This window comes from Rhincodon typus, chromosome 13 (assembly GCF_021869965.1).
Source record: "Rhincodon typus isolate 14 chromosome 13, sRhiTyp1.1, whole genome shotgun sequence".
Classification (NCBI taxonomy): domain Eukaryota; kingdom Metazoa; phylum Chordata; class Chondrichthyes; order Orectolobiformes; family Rhincodontidae; genus Rhincodon; species Rhincodon typus.
In genome coordinates, this window is record NC_063344.1 from 56,634,683 (window position 1) to 56,648,234 (window position 13,552).

The following is a 13,552-nucleotide window of genomic DNA, read 5'->3' on the forward strand; positions in this document are numbered from 1 at the left end:
TGGTGTAGATATCTTTAGAGATGAAGATTGAGACATAAAACTATTGAAACCTGCATGAAATGACTAAAATTGACTGTTAGAGTGTATCGCAAAATGTTTGTTATAACTTTCACTATAATCCGGGATAGAGGATCTGGTTGTTTATTTTTGCTGTTGTGCAGAATCCTAAGCTGTGCTGTAGTGGTTCATTCATTTAGTTTTTGTCAGTTTGGTTAGTTAATTTGGAGTGGAGTGTCATTCCTTAATAATCTTATCTTCCAGACTGGCCTGGAGAGAATAAGTGGCAATGATACCAGCAATCGAGAATTGAAACTGTAAAAGGAACAGAAAGTTGTCCTTCTGTTTGATGACAGCAAGATTTATTTGTGGACAGTGTAGCAAAACTGGGCCTGGTAGTGAGGCTCAATTAAATACCTTAACATTACATCACACTGATAAGAGGGTTGAGACATACTGTAAAATAGGGTTGGAATTTTCACAAATCATTCTTTCAAGGATGTAGGCCTTGTTGGCTGAACCAGCATTTGTTTTCTATCCCTAATTGGTCTTGAGAAGTTAGCAATGATGGACCTCCTTCCTTAACTGCCAAGGCCCATATTATGTAGGGTCATCCGTAGTGATGGTAAAGACCGTATTCTGTTGAAGCTGTTGAGCTTTGATGGTGGAGGGAATGAATGTTTGTGAATTTGCCAATCAGTGGGTTGTATATTCTGGATGGTGTGAGGTGGCTTGAGTATTATTGGTGCTGCACTCATGCAGGAAAGTGGGGAATATTCCATCCCACTTTTTTTAATGCATTCATGGAATCGGGGTATCACTGGATGGCTAGCGTTTATTGCCCATCCCCAGTTCCCCTTGAGAAGGTGTAGTGGTGAGCTACCTTTATATACTGCTGGAGTCTATGTGCTATAGGTTGACCCACAATTCAATTAGGGAGGGACTTACAGGATTTTGAACCAGTGACACTGAAGGAAGGGCAATATATTTCCAAGTCAGGACGGTCAGTGGCTAGGAGGGGAACTTGTAGATGGTGGTGTTCCCATGTATTTGCAGCCCTTTTCCTTCTAGATGAAAGTGATCCTGGGTTTGGAAGGTATTATCTAAGAGTCTTTGTGAATTTCTGCAGTGCATCTTGCAGATACTGTAGCTCTGGTGGTGGATGGAGTGGATGTGGTGCCAGTCAAGCGGGCTGCTTTGTCTTGGATGATGTCAAGCTTCTTGATTGTTGTTAGAGCTGCACCCATCCAGGCAAGTGGGCAGTATTCCATCACACTTCTGACTTGTGCCTTATAGCTGGTGGACAGGCTTTGGGGAGTCGCTCATCACCATTCCTAGCCTGTGACCTGCTCTTGTAGCCAATATGTTTATGTGGTGAGTACAGTTAAGTTTCTGGTTAGTTGTAACTCCAAGGATGTTGATAGTGGTTAACCATCATATGTGGTGTGCGTACTTTGCCTTTGAGGTGCCTTGACTTCCGGAATTGTTGTGTTTGAGACATTCTATAGGATGCAAGTTTGATTTGAAAACCCGTTGATGGTCCTCCTGCCATACACATGGCTTTCCATACAAGTTTCTTAATGGTGACGTTTTGTTGGAAACGTTTAGTGCACATAGTGCAAGGGAGTACGTCTCTGATACCTTCTTTAACTTTGAGGGGATGGGTACAAAGGTATGCATCATAATCATCAACTCTGCCTGGATTGGGACAGATCCTGAAACTTGAATAGATAAAGATGAAAAAAGTTGATCTGATCCACATGCACCTGTTAGTTAGTTCTTGCTGTTGAGGATGAGTCCTTTGTGACGAGCTACCACCATTAGTTAGCATAGATTTCAATTGTGTTCTTTGGTTTTGCCCATCATTGCAATATCTTCAGCGATATATACACAACCCATGGAAGTATGTGGTATATTAGGCCCGTCGTATCTATACTGGCTGTCCACACGAGCACCATGGCTTAATGCCATTCTCCTGCTTTTTCTCCATACCCTTCTATATAGTTTCCCTATAAAGAATCATCAGTTGCCTTTTGAATGCCTCCTTTGAACCTTCCTGCTCTACACCTCCAGCGGTGCCTTTCAAACCTGAACCACTTGTGTGAAAAAGTTTTTCACACTTTACATTTGCATTTTTTGCAAATCACTTCAACCTATGTCCTCTTGTTCTTGATTCTTTTACGAGCAGGGATAGCTTCTTCCTATCTACTCTATTTAGCTTCCTCATGATTTTGCAAACTTTTATCAGATCTACTTGGAGAAAAGTAGGTTTAAAGGAGGAGAGTTCCATGCTCTCCAGTCTCTCCTCATAACTGAAGTTTTTCAACTCTGGAACCATTCTAATAAATCTGATCTGTACTCATTCCAATATGTTCACATCCTTCCTATAGTATGGCATGAAGAACTGTACAAAGTATTCCAGCTGAGATCTAACAAGTGAATTTTAGAAGTTCAGCATACCTCCTTGCTCTTGTATTCTATATTTTCTATATATTCTTGTATTTCTCTACCTGTCATACCACCTTCACTGATCTGTTCAGTGAGTCTTTGAGTTTTACACTGTACTGTTCCCCACACACCCCCCCTGCCCCCTCCTATTTCCCCACATTGGTATTATTTTCGAACTTTGAAATTGTCCCCTGCACACCAAGATCTAGATCATTATATATCAGGACATGCACGCATCCCATTACTCACCGTGGGACACTCCACTTCTGAAGAAGAACCATTGACCATTACTCCTTGTTTCCTATTATTCAGTCCCTTCTATCCCATGCACTGTCCATTTTATTCCAGGCACTATATTTCTCAAGTCTGTCATGTGGCACTATCAAACTATTTTTGAACAAAGTGTGATGTCTCCAGTCTTCTGGCAACCCTTGTGTCTGAGAAGACTGAAATATTATGGCCATTGCCCCTGCAATTACTACTCTCACTTCCTTCACTATGTCAGCCAGTACCTGTGCCTTGTCAACTGTAAGTACCAGCAGTCTATCCAGCTCTTTCCATATCAGTCTTGAACCTTTCTAGAAAAAGTTTCCTCCTTTAATACCGTGGCCTGGGTAATATCGATCTCCTTGGTAAAAACAGATGCAAAGCATTCATTTAATGCTTCAGCTGTGCCCTCAGTCTCCATGTATAAATCCCCTTTATGGGCCCTAATCAACCCTACTCTTTCCATTCTTTTCTATTTATTTGCCTGTAGAATACCTTGGGATTCCCCTTTATGTTGGCTGCAAGTCTTTTCTAATAATTGATCTTTACTTCTCGAATATACAATTTCATCTGTCCTCTGAACCTTCTGTATTTTTCTTAGTTCTAAATTGTATTTCCTCCCTGATAGCTGTCATAAGCACAGATTTTCTTCTCTAGCTTAATTTCTCGTGTCCTAGTGAAATCAGCTGATCACCAATTGATTTTTTTCTTACTCTATTGTCCTTTTCAATCATCAATGTAATCCTTATACAATGATCATTGTCTCCAAAATGTTTACTCATTTATACTTGATTTACTTGGCCCACTTATTTTCCAAGTGCCAGATTCAACAGTGTATCCTTTGTGGTTGGACTGGACACTGCTGGAAGAAATTCTCTTAAAATTTAATGTAAGAACATTAACTCCTGTCAGCCCCCATCAGTCCATATTTGTGTAATTATAACTACTCCATAATGCTGGCAGCTTTCTGTAATTTTGCTGCTAATTTGTTCTTCTATATCCTTCCCAGTAGGTGATGTGTAGATTCCACCGAGCAATGTAATTGTCCCTGTTTTTTGAGTCTCAGCTCTAGCCAAATTGATTCTGCTTTGAACCCTCTGGAAGCACTTTCCTTTTCTCCATCACTGCACTGCGCTGCTTAGCCCATGCTGTCACTTCTTTTTCCTTCCTTTTCTATAATTTCCAAAAACCTTGTTTGCAAGAGCATTTATCAACCGGTCCTCCCCTTCCTTGAAAGCAGGTCCCTGTTATCATCACAACATTGTATTTTCACTGGCAGTCTACAACTGTAACCTCCCCAATCTTATTGAGCATACACTGTGCATTCAAATACATGCACCCTAACTGTGATTTAGACTTCATATTCAGACTTCACTTGTTACTGTACTGTTCTATGTGCCACTGCTATCTATCTTTGAGTATTTTGTACACCCAGCTATTCTCTAATATTCTATCTTGGTTCTCCACCCTGGCCAAGGTCGTTTAAAGTCCTGCCAACAGCACTGACAAAACGTTCCTCAAGCAAATCAATCTCAACTTTGTTCAGGTGCAATCTGTCCAACTTGTATAGGTGCCATCTTCCCTAGATCTCATCCTGAGCCAGCCCATCCAGCAACGTTTTTTTGTAATACTGTCTATATGCTGCTGCAATAGATCTTGACTGACTGATTGAAAGATAGTTTCTGGAAATAATAGCTTTCAAATGGTGTTCTGAAAGTAACGATTTTCTGAGATTCACTTGTTGACCAACCAATATCCATGTTTAGTATTCAGATTGGAGAACAATTTAGCTCCTTTAAATTTGGGATTCAGTTCCACTAATGGTGAAATTGTGTTGGAACATCCCTTTAGAGAATGGTTTAGATGTCTTTAGTCCAAATACACCCTGATTATGCCGTGTTTCTTCAGAACTGGACATATTAGAACTGCAAGGGGAAGCGATGGCCTAGTGGTATTATCATAAGACTATTAATCCAGAGATCCAGTTAATGTTCTAGGGAGCCGGGTTCAAATCCTGCCAGAGCCGATGGTATAATTTGAGTTCAGTAAAAATGTGGGATTAATAGTACTATGATGACCATAAATCCATTGTTTGTCAACAGTCACTAATCACTAAGGTTTCAAGAATGTCCTTTAGGGAAGGAATCCTTAACTGGTTTTATCGACATGTGACTCCAGACCCACGGCAATGTGGTTTCCCGGTGGACAGTAAGTGCTGGTCTAGCCAGTAACGCCCTCTTCCTGTAAATGAATTTTAAAAATTAATATGTTTGATGGATGTGATGGCCTAGTGGTATTATCACTAGACTAATAATTTGGTGATCCAGTTAATGTTCTGGGGACCCAGCTTTGATCCTTAATATCAGATTATAGAATTTGAATTCAATCATATGAAAATCTTGAATTAAGAGTCTGAAGATGACCATTAAAAAACATTATCAATTGTGGTAAAAACCCATTTGGTTCACTATTGTCCTGTAGGAAAGGAAATTAATGTCTTACCTTGTCTCGCTTACATATGACTCCAGACCCATAGCAATGTGGTTGACTCTTAACTGCCCTCTGCGCAATTAAGGATGGATAATAAATACTGGTCTAACTGTGGCGCCACATCCTGTGAATGAAGGAAAAAAAAGTGATGATATTCTGTATTGTCCAGCCCACTCTTTAAACTTCTCTTGTGCATGAGCATTGCACTTCAGGGAAAGTTTGATTAATAGAATTGCATCTTCTCTAAGGTATAATGCATCACCTTTGGAGTTTGCTGTGATGTCAAATCTGTCTGGATACGTTGTTCTAAGTCCCAGAGTGATTCATTGTGAGTATTTTTGGACTCTTCTGCTGCAGTTGGTGTTCTTGTGATCTCATCAGTGGTGATAATAATATCTGTGCATGCCAGTTGTTCTGCTATTGGTAGTCCTTTTGTGTCGACTTGTTTCCACGCAGAATTGCCATAACTGCATGTTATTGTCACTGTACCAATGCAAAGACAGGTTACCCCATTATGTGCAGTTAATGTAGCTACTGCTGGTTGTATCTTTGACTTCCAATGATACAGATACATATCTTCCACAGTTACAACTGATGTAGGACTTTGACTTTGACTTTGGCCTTGAGTGTGTGTTGGCCAATTTTGTTCAGAGATCCAGTGTTAATGTGGGCAATGTGGAATGCCTGATCACCACCTGGTTGAAGGTTCTTCCACTTTGAAATTTCACTGTGGTCAGTCTTGCTGCTAACTACATGTATGTGCTTGCACCTATGAAGGTTTCAGGTGGTGCATTCTCTATTACTGGTATCAGTATGCTGCACGTACATTTTGTTTGGTTATGTTCTTTTGTAGTCTCTGGTTGTATCTTTGGAACCAGATTTTCTGCATAGATGAGCCCAGTGTTCTTCTGCACTACATGACTTGTAAAGATCTATTTAGTGGGTGCAACAGACAATACTTCGCACAGATCTGATGACTTTCTGCATCCTGCCTAGAGTGTCAATACTAGTAAGTGCAGCTCGTGCATGAACATGTTGTCTAAATGCAGTGGCTTTGTATTTTCTGCCACCTTTAAGCAACATGTTAATACCATGACCTTTTACAGCCAAAGGTCTTTTTGGAAAGTTTTGTTCAAATTTGAAGCTTTAACCAGCTCCATTATCCATTCAGACAGCTTAGACTTTAAAAAACAAATAATCCAAAAGCTGTCTTTATTTTCTCTGCTTGCTTATCTGGTTCTGTAACAGCTAAATCTAAAGAGCATACCTCCATGCTTTGTCTAAAAAGCCTAAATTCAGATCGGACATCTGTGGCATTCCTATGCATGCAAAGGATTTCGTAGTAATTTTTCCAGTGTGTTGTCTTACTGCTATGAAGTTATTCAGTGTAGATCCAGCAATGTAGCTGCTATGTTCTTTCACGTTTTTTAAAATAAAGCATTGCCTTCTGCTGTTTTTAGCTGTAGTTCAAGTTGCTTTCTTTTAATAAATCAAGTACTCTGTTTTTTTTGTTTTCTCTGGGGTCCTGGTGTACATGTAACTTCTGCACTGTTTTTGTCTCATCTGAGACCTGCTGTGGATTGTAAGCACACATCACTACTTTCTTTTAAGGAAGTTCTCCAGCACCTATTACTGTGCCATAATTTCTTGTGTTATTGGGAATTAGCATAGATTAAGTGACACAGATTCTGTTTACTTGAAAATGTCGGACTCATTTAACAATTCAGACAGATGATAATGATGCACACATCCTCTGCATGCTTCTGGTGGTCTGCACTTGGCAGTTATATGGTTTCATCCTGATCTTTGGCTTATTAGCATATCCAGTTCTTAAAGCAACAACAGAACAAGAATCACTTGCTAATATTAAACTTGTATATTTATGGTACTTAATAAATCAAATAAATGCTCCTTATTCCTTATGGTGACCAAACTTCTCAATGATTTTTTTTTGTGAATGGTAGTCCATATTCTATGCTTTTTACTGTGGAAAGCACCAGCTATATTGCTTTCACTGATACAGAGAGGTTCATTGGTGGTGCAGCCAAGAACCAGGTTGCAATGAACCCAACCAACACTGTCTTCAATGCATTTTATTGGCTGCAGGTTTGATTCTACTGTTCAGTCTGACATGAAGCATTGGCCATTCTGTGTTATCAATGATGATGGCTATTCCAAGGTTGAAGTGAAGTATAGAGCTGAGAAGAAGCCCTTTTATGCAAAAGAAGCATCATCCATGATGTTGACTAAAGTGAAGGAGATTTCTGAGATCTGCCTTGGGAAGAACCATTACGAATGCAGTCATCACAGTACCACCTTACTTCACCGATTCTCAATGACAAGCTACAAAGGATGCTGGTACTATTTCTGGCCTTAATGTGCTGTGTATTATTAATGAATCAACTGCAGCTGATATCATTTATGGCTTGGATAAGAAGGTTAATGCTGAAAGAAATGTACTGATTTTTGACCTTGGTGGTGGCCCTTTTGATGTCTCCATCTTGACCATTGAAGATGACATTTTTGAAGTGAAATTTACTGCTAGTGGAACTCATCTTGGTGAGGACTTTGACAACCATATGGTCAATCATTTTATCACTGAATTCAAACGGAAGTACATAAAAGGTGTTACTGACAGCAAGAGAGCTGTTCGTCATCTTGGCACCACATGTGTACATGTCAAGCATATCCTGTCATCAAGTACGCAAGCTAGAATTGAAATTGACTGACTGTGCAAAGATGTTGGTTTTTACATCTCCATCACTAGGCCACAATTCAAAGAGCTCATTATCAACATCCTCTGTGGCACAATTAACCCTGTACAGAAATCTTTGCGAGATGCTAGGATTGACAAGGCTCAAATCCATGACATTGTACTGGCTGCTGGATCCACTCATATTCCCAAAATCCAGAAGTTGTTGGAAGATTTCTTCAATGGTAATGAACTGAACGAGAGCATCAAACCCTGATGAGGCTGTAACGTATGGTGCAGCTGTTTGGCTGCCATCTTGTCTGATGATAAGTTTGAGGCAGTGCCCGATCTGCTACTGCTTGATGTCACTCTTCTGTGATGTGGTATTGAGACTGCTGGTGGTGTAATGATAACAATAATCAAGAGCAACACCACTATTCCAACCAAGCAAACATAGACCTTCACTACCTACTCTGATAATCAACCTGGTGTGCTAATTTAGATGTTTGAGGTTGAGAGACCCATGACCAAGGATGATAACATTTTCTAAAGAAGGGTCTAGGCCCGAAATGTCAGCCTTCCTGCTCCTTTGATGCTGCTTGGCCTGCTGTGTTCATCCAGCTCTACACCTTGTTATCTAACAACTTACTGGGCAAGTTTGAACTGAATGGAAATCCATCTGATCCATAGGGTATGCCACAAATTGAGGTGACATTTGATGTTGATGCCAATGGTATTTTGAACATGTCTGCAATGGACAGGAGCATTTGAAAAGAAAACAAGATCACCATCAGAAATGACAAAGGTTTCTTGAGCAAGCAAGATATTGAACATATGGTCCAGGAAGCTGGAAGTGCAAAACTGAAGATGACCAGCAACAGTCCACCAGAGGAATCCCACAGCTAAGGTCACAATATGGAGAGAAAACAGAGGGATTGCCAGCAAGCCCAACCAATAACTGACACTACACTGCCAGTTTTAATATTGGGTTCTGTGGGAATAAATGCTTCACATTAAGTAGTGTGATTTTCATGATGACGACTCTACCTTTAAGCGAGCTTATCCTTTAATTCATTGAAAGCCTTGTCTAAATTAATATCCTGAACTTCTAATATTTCTTTAATACAGATTATCAACATTATCCAAAATTAACTACATCATTGAAGTCCAACAAAGTACTGAAAGATTTACCCTGTTAGTCCATTCACTTTTCTTTTAGATTCTGAATGGCCTTATCTGCAGTGCCTTGAAGTAGTTCTACTTCTATTAAGCTAATTGTGCTTTAATGGACAGTCCTGTGTTTTGCTGAAAAATTGGAGTCAAGTCTGTGACTTTATGTTCATTTGATGAAATGTCTTAACTATGTTTGGTAGCCTTTTGAAGATTTTATATAGCTCATTCTTCACTTGATTGTTTCATGAGCCTTATGTCTCTCTTTGTCTCCCCATACCGTAAAATTCTCTAATGCTCATATCTGTTGTTTCCTTTTTACCCGTTGTGTTGCCCAGTTATAAAAGTTGTAGGATTTGAAGGCCTGTAGAGTCTTGTGCAAATTTGTCATTCCTCTCAAATTATTCTGCTAGAATTGAATGTAATGAAACATTGAGAATAAAATAATGTATTTTGCAATTACAGTCTTATTTTATTATTTACTATGTAGACTTAGTCTGTCATTCTTTGTTTTTAACTCTTTCTTGCTCTTTATATTTTGTTTTGCCAATCAATTTGCATTGTTTTGACAAGGTGGAAGATTACCGTCTTTCTTTTCTGGTTGTTTGTAGTTTAATTTAGTTCAATTTTACATTCTTAAAAAGTAATTTTTTTGTTCTCATTTTTCAATTGATTTGTCCATCAGTGATGTTCATGTTTATTCAGACATCTAGCATACTTAATTCTGAACTTCCGGATATCAGTAACTAGTATGACCACTTAGATTATTCTCTACGAAACTGTTATAGATTATTTTTGATATGTTGCTAACATTTGTATTTATCTAACCAAGTGCTTTGAAATGAATACTATGAGAAACTCAAACCTCTCTCTTCCCCATCACCTCTGTGAACATATTGTCTGCAACATCTTTAGTTAGTTTACATCATGTTGCTTTAGATGCCTTGTTGGCTGCTGCTCCCAGGATGCATTTTTCTGTTTTCCATGGATTTGCAGTGGATTGGCATTTGCAAGACATCCAGGCCACATTTGACTGAGTGCAGCATTAAGGAACCTGAACAAAATTGGAGCCAATGGGAATTAGGGGGCAAACTCTCCATTAGTTGGAGTCATACCTGGCACATAGTAAGATGGCTGTAGTTGTTGGAGGTCAGTCATCTCAGCTGTAGCTGATCTCTGCGGGGCTCCTCAGGGTAGGTCCTAACCAGACCATCTTTAGCTACTTTGTCAAAGACCTTCCCTCCATTGTAAGGTCTAAAGTGATGATGTTAGCTGACAATTGCAGAATGTTTGGCACCATTTGTGACTTCTCAGATACTGAAGCAATCCGTGTCCAAATGCAACAAGAGCTAAACAATATCCAGGCTTGGGCTGAAAAGTGGCAAGTAACATTTGTGTCACACAAATGACAGACAATGACCATCTCTTATTCGAGACAACTTAACAACTGCCCTTGACATTCAGTGGTGTTACCATGTCTGAAGCCCCCACTGTAAACATCTTGGAGGTTATTTTGACCAGAAACTGAAGACTCCCCATATAAATAAAGTAGCTCCAAGAGCATATTCAAGGCTAGGAATACTGCAACAAGTAATGCACTTGTTCACTGCCCAAAGCCTGTCCACCATCTGCAAAACAAAGTCAGGAATGTGATGGAATCTTCCCACTTATCTGGATGAGTGCTGCTGGAACAATGTTCAAGAAGTTCGACACCATTCAGGACAACAGCCTGCTTGATTGGCACCACATCCACAAAAATTTAGTCACTCCAAATTTAGTCACTCCACTGCCTTCACTCAGTAGCAGCGGTACAAGATGTACTACAGAATTTTGCTAAAAGTCCTTAGATAGCACCTTCCAAAACCCATGGCTGCCTCCATGTAGAAGGATAAGGGCAGTGGCTACATGGGAACACTACCACCTGCAAATTTCCCTCCAAGCAAGTCACCATCCTGAATTCAAAATATATCCCCATTCCTTCATTGTCGCTAGATCAAAATCCTGGAATACCCTCCCTACTGACATTGTGGGTCTACCTTACTGCACATGGATTGCAGTAGTTCAAGGAGGCAGGTCACCATCACTTTTTTGAGAGAAACTAGGGATGGGCAATAAATACTGGCCCAGCCGGTAATGCCCACATCCCACAGCGCAGTACTCACCTGTACTGGAAGCAACATATATTATACACAGAATCTTTTCTTTGGCAGACATAATATACTAATGTACTGAACCTGTTTTGACATAACAAAATAGGTGCCAGTCATTCTCTGGGTGATTTCTCAGGACAGTGTCCTGACCAGTCGGTCATCTTGCCTCATTTAAAATTCAAACAAAGCCCGGTTAAAATTCAAACAAACCCTGGTTGTTAATTGTGAATCAGCTTTTAAAGGTGCATTTTCCTTGGTAACGCCTCTACCAATCAGAGTCCACTTGCCAACCAATCTCCTCTCATGCAATATAAATATTAGATTCTCCTCTGTAGCTAGAATCTATTAATCTTATGTTCATTCTTGTTAAGCACAGAAATGTGGTTTGTACTTTGTCAAGCTGGATATAAAAGACTAATATTGAGGAATGTTGTGCTCCATTACAGTGGCTCAGACAACCAGGGAACTCTAGGCTGGTGAGCCTGACATCAGTGGTGGACAAGTTGTTGGAGGGGATCCTGAGGGACAAACTTTACATGTATTTGGAAAGGCAAGGACTGATTTGGGATTGTCAACATGGTATTATGCATGGGAAATCATGTCTGACTAATTTAGTTGAGTTTTGAAGAAGTAACAAAGAGGATTAATGAAGGCAAAGCAGTGGACGTGGTCTGTAAGGACTTCAGTAAGGTGTTCGACAAGGTTCCACGTGATAGACTAGTTAGCAAGGTTAGATCACATAATAGAGGGAGAACTAGCCATCTGGATACAAAACTGGCTCGAAGGTGGGAGACAGGGTGATAGTGGAGGGGTGCTTTTCAGACTGGAGGCCTGTGACCAGTGGTGTGCCACAAAGATCAGTGCTGGGTCCAGTGCTTTTTATCATTTATATAATTTTATTTTATTTTGTTGACTTTGGGTTTCAGGCTTCTACCATACCAAAACCACTCAAGTGGAGGCAGCTGCTGATTTATATGTTTATATTTATTTGCCACCAGGAACTCATGGTGTGCAATTTAGAACCCACCCTCCCTTTCCCACCATGCAGAAAGATAGACTTTTAGTTTTTCTGTGACAGTGGAGATCTTCTCCATCTGCTCGAATTTGTGTCAGGAACTCTCTTTGAATTCACTGTTTATGGAATATTGCACAACCTAGTGTATAGTCGCGTGCAGTTTTTAAGAATGAACCTAGAGCAGAGTGGCATAGAAAAATGTGCTGGGCCCGTAACCCAGAGGTTGATGGATTGAAACCATCCATTGGTATTTCATTTTTAACCCCTGATACAGAGTCTCTGACAAGTCCCACCCAGCCCTGAGATATGTAATAACATCTCTGAGCAGGTTGAATAGGTTAAGTTTTTTAAAAAATGAACCTGCTAAACCTCTAATGCCAGTAACCATATTTTGCAAATGTGTGAAGTTGATTGTGACAATTGAACATTGAGTATAGATGTATCTTTATTCAAGAGTTAAAAGCATGGATCCTTTGTCCCTGTTAGTTTGCTGCTGTATTTGCCAGATGGTTATATTTAATGTAAAAAAAATACTGGTTTTTAGAATTGCTTACAGTTTATCCATTTTTTAAAAGCACACATTACATTGTTGAAAAGAGATATTGTTCAAGGTTTTCAGACAAATACAAGAGAGCCAAATTTCAAACAATCTCAGCATTTTGAATTTGAGAAGAGAAAAGGGTGCTGTTTAGTTGGTAGGTCAACTTCAATTGACTGAGCTGTGCCATCGCAAAAGCATTAGAGAGCTATCACCTCCCCAGGCTCCAAGAGTAATTTGTTAAAGGCTCTGTGCTTGAACGTATTTGTTTTGTTTTCAGAATGGTCCCTATATATGAATGCACGTTGCTTTCAGCAAGCGTAAATGTTATAAGCTTAACTGATCATCTTAAGTTGATTGTTACTTCACTTATTAGTGTTGTCAGGATTGTCCCCGTGTGCTGTCTACTTGTGGAATCACAAACAGGGGATATTTTGATTTGGGTTTTGTAAGTACGGGCTGGCTGAGTGCACTCTACTCTGATGATTGTAGACAACTGAAGGAACATACAAAATAAAAACCGAAAGAACTGTGGATGCTGTAAATTAGGAACGAAAACAAAATTGCTGGAGAGGCTCAGCAGGTCTGGCAGCATCTGTGAAGGAAAAGACAGAGTTAACGTTTCAGGTCCCGTGACCCTTCCTCAGAATGGTTGTTGTTGTGAAGGAACATACAGTTTGATTCAATCCCTCCAAATACAGATGTATGGTCTATATACCTGATATAACAGACGTTGAATGTTTTAGCAAAGTCTGTCTCTGTCTGGAAGTATTTAAGTTCTGTAC

The 13,552-nt window shown here is 39.8% G+C and overlaps 1 protein-coding gene and 1 pseudogene across 5 annotated transcripts in view; both read left to right on the forward strand.

The window, feature by feature from the left end:
- The window catches only part of LOC109934307 (cohesin subunit SA-1), a 194,876-nt gene that overhangs the window by 77,781 nt on the left and 103,543 nt on the right, over positions 1 to 13,552 (forward strand). The window lies entirely within an intron of this gene.
- LOC109913424 lies at positions 7,249 to 9,452 on the forward strand (annotated as a pseudogene).